The sequence below is a fragment of the Notechis scutatus genome, chromosome 16 (genome assembly GCF_049901735.1).
Source record: "Notechis scutatus isolate UNSWTSFEM ecotype Mainland chromosome 16, rNotScu1.2, whole genome shotgun sequence".
NCBI classification, from domain to species: Eukaryota; Metazoa; Chordata; class Lepidosauria; order Squamata; family Elapidae; genus Notechis; species Notechis scutatus.
The window spans coordinates 5,948,549-5,957,925 of record NC_142024.1 but is presented as its reverse complement, the minus strand read 5'-3'; the positions used below and the strand labels follow the sequence as shown (position 1 = coordinate 5,957,925).

General features: G+C 38.2%; 1 long non-coding RNA gene across 1 annotated transcript; it reads right to left on the bottom strand.

Moving 5' to 3' along the window:
• Positions 1-2,007: 2,007 nt before the first annotated feature.
• LOC148129408 (uncharacterized) lies at positions 2,008-7,408 on the bottom strand. Its single transcript, XR_015745477.1, has 4 exons — positions 6,985-7,408; positions 5,833-6,015; positions 4,260-4,494; positions 2,008-2,219 (listed from the first exon to the last, which is right to left on the bottom strand). It is a non-coding gene; the product is annotated as an uncharacterized LOC148129408 (long non-coding RNA).
• Between the last annotated feature and the right edge of the window lie 1,969 nt (positions 7,409-9,377).

The following is a 9,377-nucleotide window of genomic DNA, read 5'->3' as shown; positions in this document are numbered from 1 at the left end:
ATCAATCATTTGACTATACTTTTATTCATTCATATTTTACAAGATAATCATAATTTAGTTAGTTTATTATATAACAGTTCATATTATCACCCCAAATTTATCCTAAAATCATTTTGTAGATATAATAAGAAAGAAGTACATCTTTATATATTTATTATTTTCTAAAAGTCTATATATTTCATTACTGTATTTTATTATCTAACCATTGATAGAAAAGATCCCAAATTTTATAAAATTGTTTATCCTCTTGTTCTCTAATTTCAAATGTCAATCTACTCATTTCAGCACATTCCAATATTTTCTTAATGATTTCCTCCTGTGATGGTATTTTCTCATTTTTCCAGTTTTTAGCAAATACAATCCTAGCCGCTGTTAATACATTTACAATCAGGTATTTCAAGTCTTTACTATATATTTCACGTAAAATTCCCAATAAAAATATCTCTGGTTTCAAATCTATATGTTTTTTTGTCATTTTTTCCAACCACATGTGGATTTTAGTCCAGTATTTTTTAGCATCCGCACAAGTCCACCACATATGGTAATATGAGCCAGGTGTCTGATGACATTTCCAAAAATTTTCGGATTTATTCTTGAACATTCTTGCTATTTTTGTCAGGGGGAAATGCCCCCTGTAAAACATCTTATACAAATTTTCTTTATATGCTGTTGACATTGTCATTTTATAATTTTGAGACCACAATTTTTGCCATTTCTCTAAATCGATCCCATAGCCAAAATTCTTCCCCCAAGCAATCATTGTTTTAGTTTTTTATTTCACCTCTATCTGCTCATTAAGTTCGGACTGTATTGCTTTCTTTTGAAGACTATGTTTGAATACATTTTATCTCCAACTGAGAATTTTTGAACAGTGGGGCCAAGTTGGAGGCATTAAAGGACATTTATTTACATTTTGGATTTTGTTACATTGGTGTTACACTCCGGGTCACCACACAGACAGTCATTAAGTGAATTTTGCCACATTGTCTTTTGCCACCGTTGTTAAGTGAATCATTGCAGATGCTAAGTTAGTGACATGGCTGTTCTGTTTTCCCATTGACTTTACGTGTCAAAAAGTGGCAAGAGGGTATCCCGTGATCCCAGCACACTGCAACCATCATAAATATGAGTCAGTGGCCAAGTATATGAATTTTGGTCGCGTGACGATGGCAGTATTAAACCGGTTGCAGCCCACCACTGACTAAGTGTGAAAAATGGCCATAAGTCACTTCTTTCATTGCCATTGTTACTTTGAACGATCACTAAACAAACAAGTTGTAATTCGAGGACTACCTGTATGCGGTGGTTTGCTTGCTGGTTTCAGATAGAGTTGAATGGCTCCTGGTTATGGAAGCGGGCTCTTTTTCCCCCCAGTGTATTTCTCAAAGGGGAAAAAAAAAGGATTTAATTCTGGACCAATCCCAAAAGGCCATTCATTTCCTTTCTGCTACCTCCATTGGCAAGAATAGTTTGCCAAATGTATTTTAACTGTGGCCGTTTCCCATTCATCTCTCCCAGAGTTGTAGTAATGGACTAGAATAGATTACATCCAGATCTAACTTGGCCCCAGCTACCCTGGCACTATATTAATAAGAGAGTACAAGAGGAAAGCCACCTTCCTGTAAATGAATTGTTGATAGGCCCCTATTAAGGTCTTCTTGCAAACAACATTACAAAGAACATCTGGATTTCTGGTGGGTTATAAACTCAGTGAAAAAAGGCAGCCTGTTCATTCTAGTACATTTAATTTCAAATAGAACTTTTGTTTAATGTCGCCAGTTGCTGCTTAGAAACACAACTCATTCTCTAGATTTTTCCCTTTTGGACAGTTCCTGGTCTTAAGGATGGACCTCTCCCATTTTATAAGTTAGGATAAGTTTTTCATGCAGGCCGTTTGGGTTTTTTTTTTTTTGGACAAAGAATTGGAATTATTTAAAGAAGGATTGCCACTTGTGATCTATGCCATTTTGAGTCCTGTTAAAGAGGAATACTAGTTCTGGGGTCAAATCTTTCCTTTCCTTGCTACCTCCAGAGGGTTAAACACTAGTTACAGACCAAAGCTAAACAAGGATTTTCCCAATGTGTTCTCAGAACACTGTGTAGAAGAGAATGTTCCCTTGTTACTATTACGTAAACAGAAAATGCAAAACAATTTGATCTGTTGCGATTGAACGTACATTAATCCCTCAGTAGGTTTTTTTTGCTACACTTCAACATACCTGAAATATGAAAATAATCTACTTTTTAACCTGTGTTGAAGTCCCAAACACAATGTGCGAAAACAGTCTGTCATTCAACATGATCAGAGCTGACATTCTCGTTTTGTTTTTTTTAAAAAATGTATTTGCTCGTTTGTTTTATTCTGTATGTTATTCTTAACGTGCAAGAAAAATAGAATGTATCGGAAACAGATACTAAACAGTGAAATATTCATTTGGTGGCAGTGGATGAAAAATGGAAAATCCGTGATGACTATGATGATGAATAGGGTCAGATAGGGGAGAGTAAGGTGGAATCTTAGTTACTGGAAAAAGAAGGAAATGAGACTAAATCACTTTATCGTGTATCTGCTTTCCTCTTAAGCGTTTAGCTCACAGTTTCTCCTAAAAGGATCTAAAGCCAGTAGGTGTCGCCTTTGTTATGCATTATTCATTCTTTAAGACAACTTTTCCCTATCTCCGCTACCTTTCTCCTCTTTTCTCCCCCCACCCGTTTCAACTGTAAGAACAGTCTGCCAAGGATATCTGGTACAAGCCATCAAAATATTTTGGCAGCTCTGCAAAGTGACAGTTTAAATGAACACAAGAGGGTTTTTAACCATTTATAGGCCAAAGGACAGCATAAAGCTTTGCCAATGCAAAATCATTGGGTGTTTGTGGATTGATTCCTCCTCCTTTTACAACAGACAGTTGGACCCTCTGAGCAAGTCCTAGTTGTGCTGATTTTGGTGGAGTTACTATATTATAAAAAGCCTAATTTATTGCAGCTTTTTTGCCCCCCCCACCTTCTTCATTTTGTAATTTTTCTTTCCTTGCATGCTTTGGTCTGTGACTTTCCCAAACCAAATAGCAAATCAGGATTACAGGTTTGAGCTTGGGAATTATGAGACTGCCACCTTTTTTTTTTTGGGGGGGGGTTGCCAATTAATGAGGATAATATCCTGCACCTTTCCTTATTGCTGTTGTGAGGGACCCATGGCACAACATAGCAAAGATGGTATTTGCCATTCATGGCTTGGTGGGCTGCCTTGGGCCTTTGCTTCGTGCATATTGTTGGTAGGAGCAAGAAACCTTTATTGGAAATCTTAGGAGGAGTTGCTGAAGGGGTGCTGGAGCAGCTGCCTTGCTTAAATTTAACCATTAGCCTGCCCACCCCAATAAGGTTATACTAATGTCATGGTTTTAGAGAGTGCGGTTTCCTAGCCATCTGAAGAACTGCCAGGGGTAGAATTTGGGGCCTTCGGCAAAGCATGGACTGTGCCACCGAAGTATTCACTCATGTAATTTGTAAAGGTCTTAAGAAACTAGACCGAGGCATCCTCCTTCCTTGAGATTTCCCCATTTGAGACTGGGGAAATTTGCTTTGCCAATTTGGCATTGCACCTGGTGTGAAAAGTGAACCTAGGCTATGGGGCGCAGGGTTAAAAGCAGTGGAGCCTCTGAAAGGATCAGCTAAAACTTCCAAGAAAGAAAGTTACAACATGTCTTGCAGAAGTCTTGCAATTCAGTGTTCAAATCCTGTTCTGTATGAAGATGATTCCAGATTAAGTCACTGGTTTCTCTGATTAGTAGATCCCGAGAAAGACTAGAGATATTAGTGAGCCTGTTACAGGTTATTGGGACCTGTTGTTCAGCTATATAAATCAACTGCTTCTCAGCTATTGTTAATTCAAGCAGCCATTGGTTGAGATAATGTAGTCTTAACACAATGGTGGCTGAACCCCACTCCTTCTTAATTTCTCTTGCTACCTAAACTATTTACAGTTCAGCTGAGTTCCGGTGTGGACTTTTTGTTAAAAGTTACACACACCTTAAGCTTGCAAGTAAAGGCAGGAAATAAATTTTTAATAATAATAAAATAACAAACATTACCACAAGAATAGGCATGATTGCTATGACAGTTGCATCAATCTCTCAACTATTCCATGCAAGCTGAAAAAGTTGGTATCTGTTTATTTTATTTATTTAATAAATTTGTTTGCCGCTCATTCTTGCTTCAAGGTGACTTTTATTGATGTGTATTGCTGCCACAACACCTACCTGTAAAAGTTTTGTCTGTTAAGAGGAAATATTTATTACATGCAGGTACTCAGGAAGGAAAACATAGCACATTCAAATGTCTTTTAAGCAGTCAGGACCAAAATCTGCAGGAGTTGATCCTTTATTCCTTTATCTTATCCTGATATTCATAGTCTTGAATATAGCTCCTTTGCTTCCTATCTATCTGTTGATAGATTTTTCACAGGTTTATGGAGTTGGTGATGAGGTTGCCGTCCTATAAATGTATAAGAACATAAACCAGTATATCTCTGTGGCTGAACCAAATTTTCTCACTTAGCAGATAGATGGCCTTGGGCCAGTCCTCTCTCAGCCCAACTCACCTCGCAGGGTTGTCGTTGTGGGGAAAATAGGAGGAGGAAGGAGCACTGGATTTGTCTGCTGCCTTGAGTTAATTTGTACAAATAATAAAAGGTGGGAAATAAATTAAATAAACAAACAAACAAACATTGTAAACATCCATGAGAACCGTTAGGGCACCTTCAGAAGCATTTCTGACTAATGAAAGATTACCATGGAAACAGCTCCCTATCAACGACCAGATCTCCTTGCTCAAGCCCTCAATAAAACTTTTCTGGGTATTAAATTAGAAATGATAGTTCCCATTCTCAAGAGTTTTCCATTTTGTTTGGTGGCGGGGAGGAAGATTGAAAGGAAAATCTCTTCGTAGAAGAATCTTTCCCTTCTAATTTAAAAATCCACCCCAAGGGTAAAGGCAGGAAGTGTGTGTGTGTGTGTGTGTGTGTGTGTGTGTTTGTGCGCGCACACACACGCACACACATTCTGTCCATGGCAATAAATAAATACATCCCCTTTTCTAAACCAATGATTCCGCTAATTCTTCAAACAGCGCCTGTGGAAGTTTTGCGTTTCGCTTTATTTTGAAAGGGTGATTATTATCAACCTGTTTGGCTTAGTGGGAAGCCTGATTCGCTAGCCCCTCTAGCTGCAGCCAGCCTGTATTTAACAGTGTCAGATTCAGAATCACAATCTTGAGTCAGATTTCACATCATTCACACAAAGACACATCGACGCCCCAGATCTGACAAACATCAATATTCTTAAACAACAAGGAAAAGGTCCGTTTTATGGGATTGCAGACAGGCGGTATGTCTCCAAGCTCCTGCAGAATCACGGGAAAATATACATTCTTGTCTTACAAGCAGGTTTTCTTCCTTATCAAGTCAAAAAGCCCACTATTTGCAAAAAAAAAAAAAAGGCTTCTTACTAAGAACAAGCTTGTTATCCAAAAGCCTGTGCATGGAAGCCATCTCTTCGGGGTTTTCTTTCTTTCCTTCTGACAGTTTTCAGCAAGCACGTTCCTTGCATATTAGTCTATCTGCTGTGATGGTGACAAGAGTTTTGTGTCAAAGTGCCTGTTTCTTTTTGTATCTGCTGTAAGCATATATATATATATGTATGTGAACTTGCAGTGGGGTGAAGAGTTGCCCTAGCAAACATTTTATAAAAAAAACAAGAACAATGTATGTACGTAGCATTTAAAAGAGGGGGGAAAAAGTTTGATTTACAAATAACAAACCATAGCAAAAATTACCTAGTTTGGCTTTACCAATTATGCTTCCAGTCTTGGATGTATTTTATGTATATATTTTTTTCTCCCTTAGTTGGATTCCATTTCTTCTTTTTTCTCGTCTTTTTTTTTTAAGCATTTCCACCCTCAGCTCTTTACATCTTTGGCTACCAGATGTGTCCCACATTGAAGAGTTATTTCTCTTCCCTAGAGTGGAATAAATGCAATCAATATGAGTATTGCTCTCAGGGCCTTGAAATATTACATTAATGTTCCATGTGGTGACATTTTAGCTGGAATTTTCAAATACATTATGATGGTTCAAATTAATATTTATCAGATCAGCTTTTATATTTTGCAAAAGAGGGAGAGAGAGTAAGCATTATTAAAATACAAAATGCAGATGAACTCCAAAATCGATGGTCCATTTTACCAGCACTTCGCAGGCTTGTGTTTTGCTTTCTGGTTTTGTTTTAAAATTTATTAGTTTTACAGGCAAATCTATTTATTTCTCCTCATTTGTTTTTTTTTTCCACCCTCTCAGTGTTTTCCAATAGTTTCTCCTCCCCCGTTTATTATCCTGAAATGTAAATTACAGCATTAGCCAGTTTTCTTTAATTTTTTTTTTCCTTTTCAATGATTAAATCTGTTACATGACATCTTTGTCCTTTCTATAAATTAAATCATCTTTCCTTTCCACCTTTAGCCACTGCCAGAAGCAATACCCTGATTGCTAGCAATAAAAGTCCTCACATTACACAGCTTTTATTTCCACACAAAGCAAATCCTCCCCCCTCCTCTTCTTCCTTTCCTACTATTTAATACAGCTTTGGGGTTGGGTGGTAGGGATAAATAGCACTTTTTCCACAAGCAAAGAATTTTCATAAAGCTATCGGAGAGTGTTTGTGTGTTTGTCTTAGTTCCAAATAATGTTTTGCGGTGATGGTGAAGAACTAAGAACATGGATTATTTTGCTTGTTTGATGGGGTTCCCCCCCCCTTTTTAAAATCTTTTCTATCCTTACCTTGAGTAATTGTGGCAAAAGTACTGCTTCCACCTCCCCCCCACCTCACCCCCCCCCTCCTTAAATGCCACCTTGGAGGCGTCTGGATTATAGGCGAAGCTAATTATGGATATAGGTTAAGAAAAAAAAAGTTGCATTTCTAATCACCTCACCTCTATTGAAAATGGAATGCCTTCACAAGCGAGGATTGAAAACTTGCATTCAAAGTTTGATCATTCCCGCATCTACCTTTTTTTGGGGGTGGGTGGGGGATACATTTGATGGTTTTTCTTCATATGTCAGATGCAACACAGAGAGGGAGAGAACTTTGACTGCTGGCTGTTCGTTTGGATGTGAGCATGCAAGCTTGCCCTTCCTATTTTCTCCCAGTGCTGATCTGCGCGAAAGAACGACAGGAAACTTAAAAAAGAAAAGAAGGAAGAATCGATTGTTCGACCCACACTTGAACTCGCCTGAAAGAGATAAAGCAGAATTTTCAATAGGTCTCCTGCCCTTTTCACCAGGACGGAAAAGGGAGAAGAAAAACAAGGGATATTTATATGGCAGCAGCTGCTGAAAATAGCATTTCGGAGCAATAAAAAAAAAAAAAAAGGCAAAAGAGGTTCAGGAGTAAAAGGGGAAAAAAAAGAAAGAAAGCAGAAAGTCACTTTTCTTTTGCTTTTCCCCAACTGATCTTGGAAATGTAAGCCTGAGTCCTATAGATCTGTTTGAAATTATAGTTGTCATTGAGAGTGAATTTATGCTTCTATTGATCTGCAAAAGGAAAATATTAAATGGTTTGGTTTTGATCTTTAGCTGACCTCAGGTCAACGGTAGTCTGAGATTAGTATTCATAGAATTCATCACCAAATTGTAGCCTCCATCTACTTTATGCAAACAGAAGGGGAAAAAAAAAACATCCAGGGGTAAATACAAAGCAAAATGACAAACAATTTTCTCCCTTCTTTCTGCCCCCTCTGCCAAACGTACATATACCAGGGGGGGCGGGAGAGATTTGGAAACTGTAAAGACAGCAAAAGATGCACCCAAGACAACATAATTCACAAATGGGTGAAGGAGAAAGGAATGCATGCACAGAAAGCTTTAATGACACACAAAGGAGAAAAGTCATGATCTAAAATAGATTTGGGCATAATCAACTAAAGAAGACAGAGCTGTGCAATTTCCACCCGCCCCCCAAACATGGAAATAAATAAACTCCTAAGCAAGACACAAATATAATCAAAGACAAGCGAGACAAAGGATTTTCTTCTTTCGTGAAAAGGTATCTAAAACTGAGACTCGGGGAAGGAGAGCCATAACCTGATCAAATGCAGTTTTGTAAGTGTACAGAAATCAGGAAGAAATTATTAGAATAAAATTTGCGGAATAATAAAGAGATCTCATTCGTGGAAGTTGTGAAGACCCATTCACAAAATCCAAGTTGGCATAGGACAAGTGAATGAAGTTGAGCCAGCCATTCAGAAATTACCTTCAGCACTCTGTGACCAGCCTGGCATTGTAGAGGTGCATAATGAAAAAAAACACAAGTTATTTACCGCAACTGCCTTGGATGTATATCTCAGAATAATCCAGTATTTTAAGGCCATGTATTGAAAGTGCAAGAAGAACGGAGTGCAGGTGGAATTGAGGCTGTCCCACTTGATCAAAAGCATCCACGAACAAGACCTAAAACAAAATGGATCGACAACATCGACAAATACGGTGAGCCATGTGGACTCAGGACGGGTTGGAAACATGTGGAAGAGGCCTTCCTCCTACGGTGGATAGAGAATGGCAAAAAATGATGACAGCGAAATGTATAGAAAGCATCACAGGTTATCAGTTCTTCCCTGAAAAATGCACTAAGATCTTGACTACCCTTCAGATCTGAAAACAATCTCTGAGTCAGGAAGATTTCATTCTTACATTTTAAATCCAGCGCACTTTTAATTTACAACCTTCAGAAGTGTTTGTGTGTTGCGGATGAGCAAGCTCTTCTTCACCCAATGCGGCTAAGAAAATATTTTTTAACTATTTCTTGCATTATTTGGGTCACCCTCGAGTTCATTGTGGGAATCAGCCACTGGGCAGAAGAAAGAAAAGGGAGTGATAGAAATGGGGAGGATCATGTTACGCAGTTGTGGATCTGATATGTGACTCACATCTTGTCCCCTACATACAGCTTTCAGCATAGTATTGTCCAGGTGAACATAAATCATCCAGGATTTAGAAGAACAAAGTTCTTCTAGAACATCAACTCCTTTATGCATCCATTTTAATTACCTGCTGTGGATGGAAAGCAATGTTTCTTCTCCTGTGAAACATATATTTTGGCAATCTGTTCAAATTGGCCATTTTTTTTCCTCCTGTTTTCTCCAGGAATAAAGGAGCAGAAGGAAGTTGGACTTCCAAAATATTCTCTGATGTTCGCCCAAAGTTCTGGGAAAGGTGCACAGGTGCTCCGCAGTTGGAGAATATGTTACAATCACTCTATAATTACTGGCAACTCCCTAAAATAGTTAATTGCATCACCTTGAATGGAAATGCAACCATCTGAAGAAGA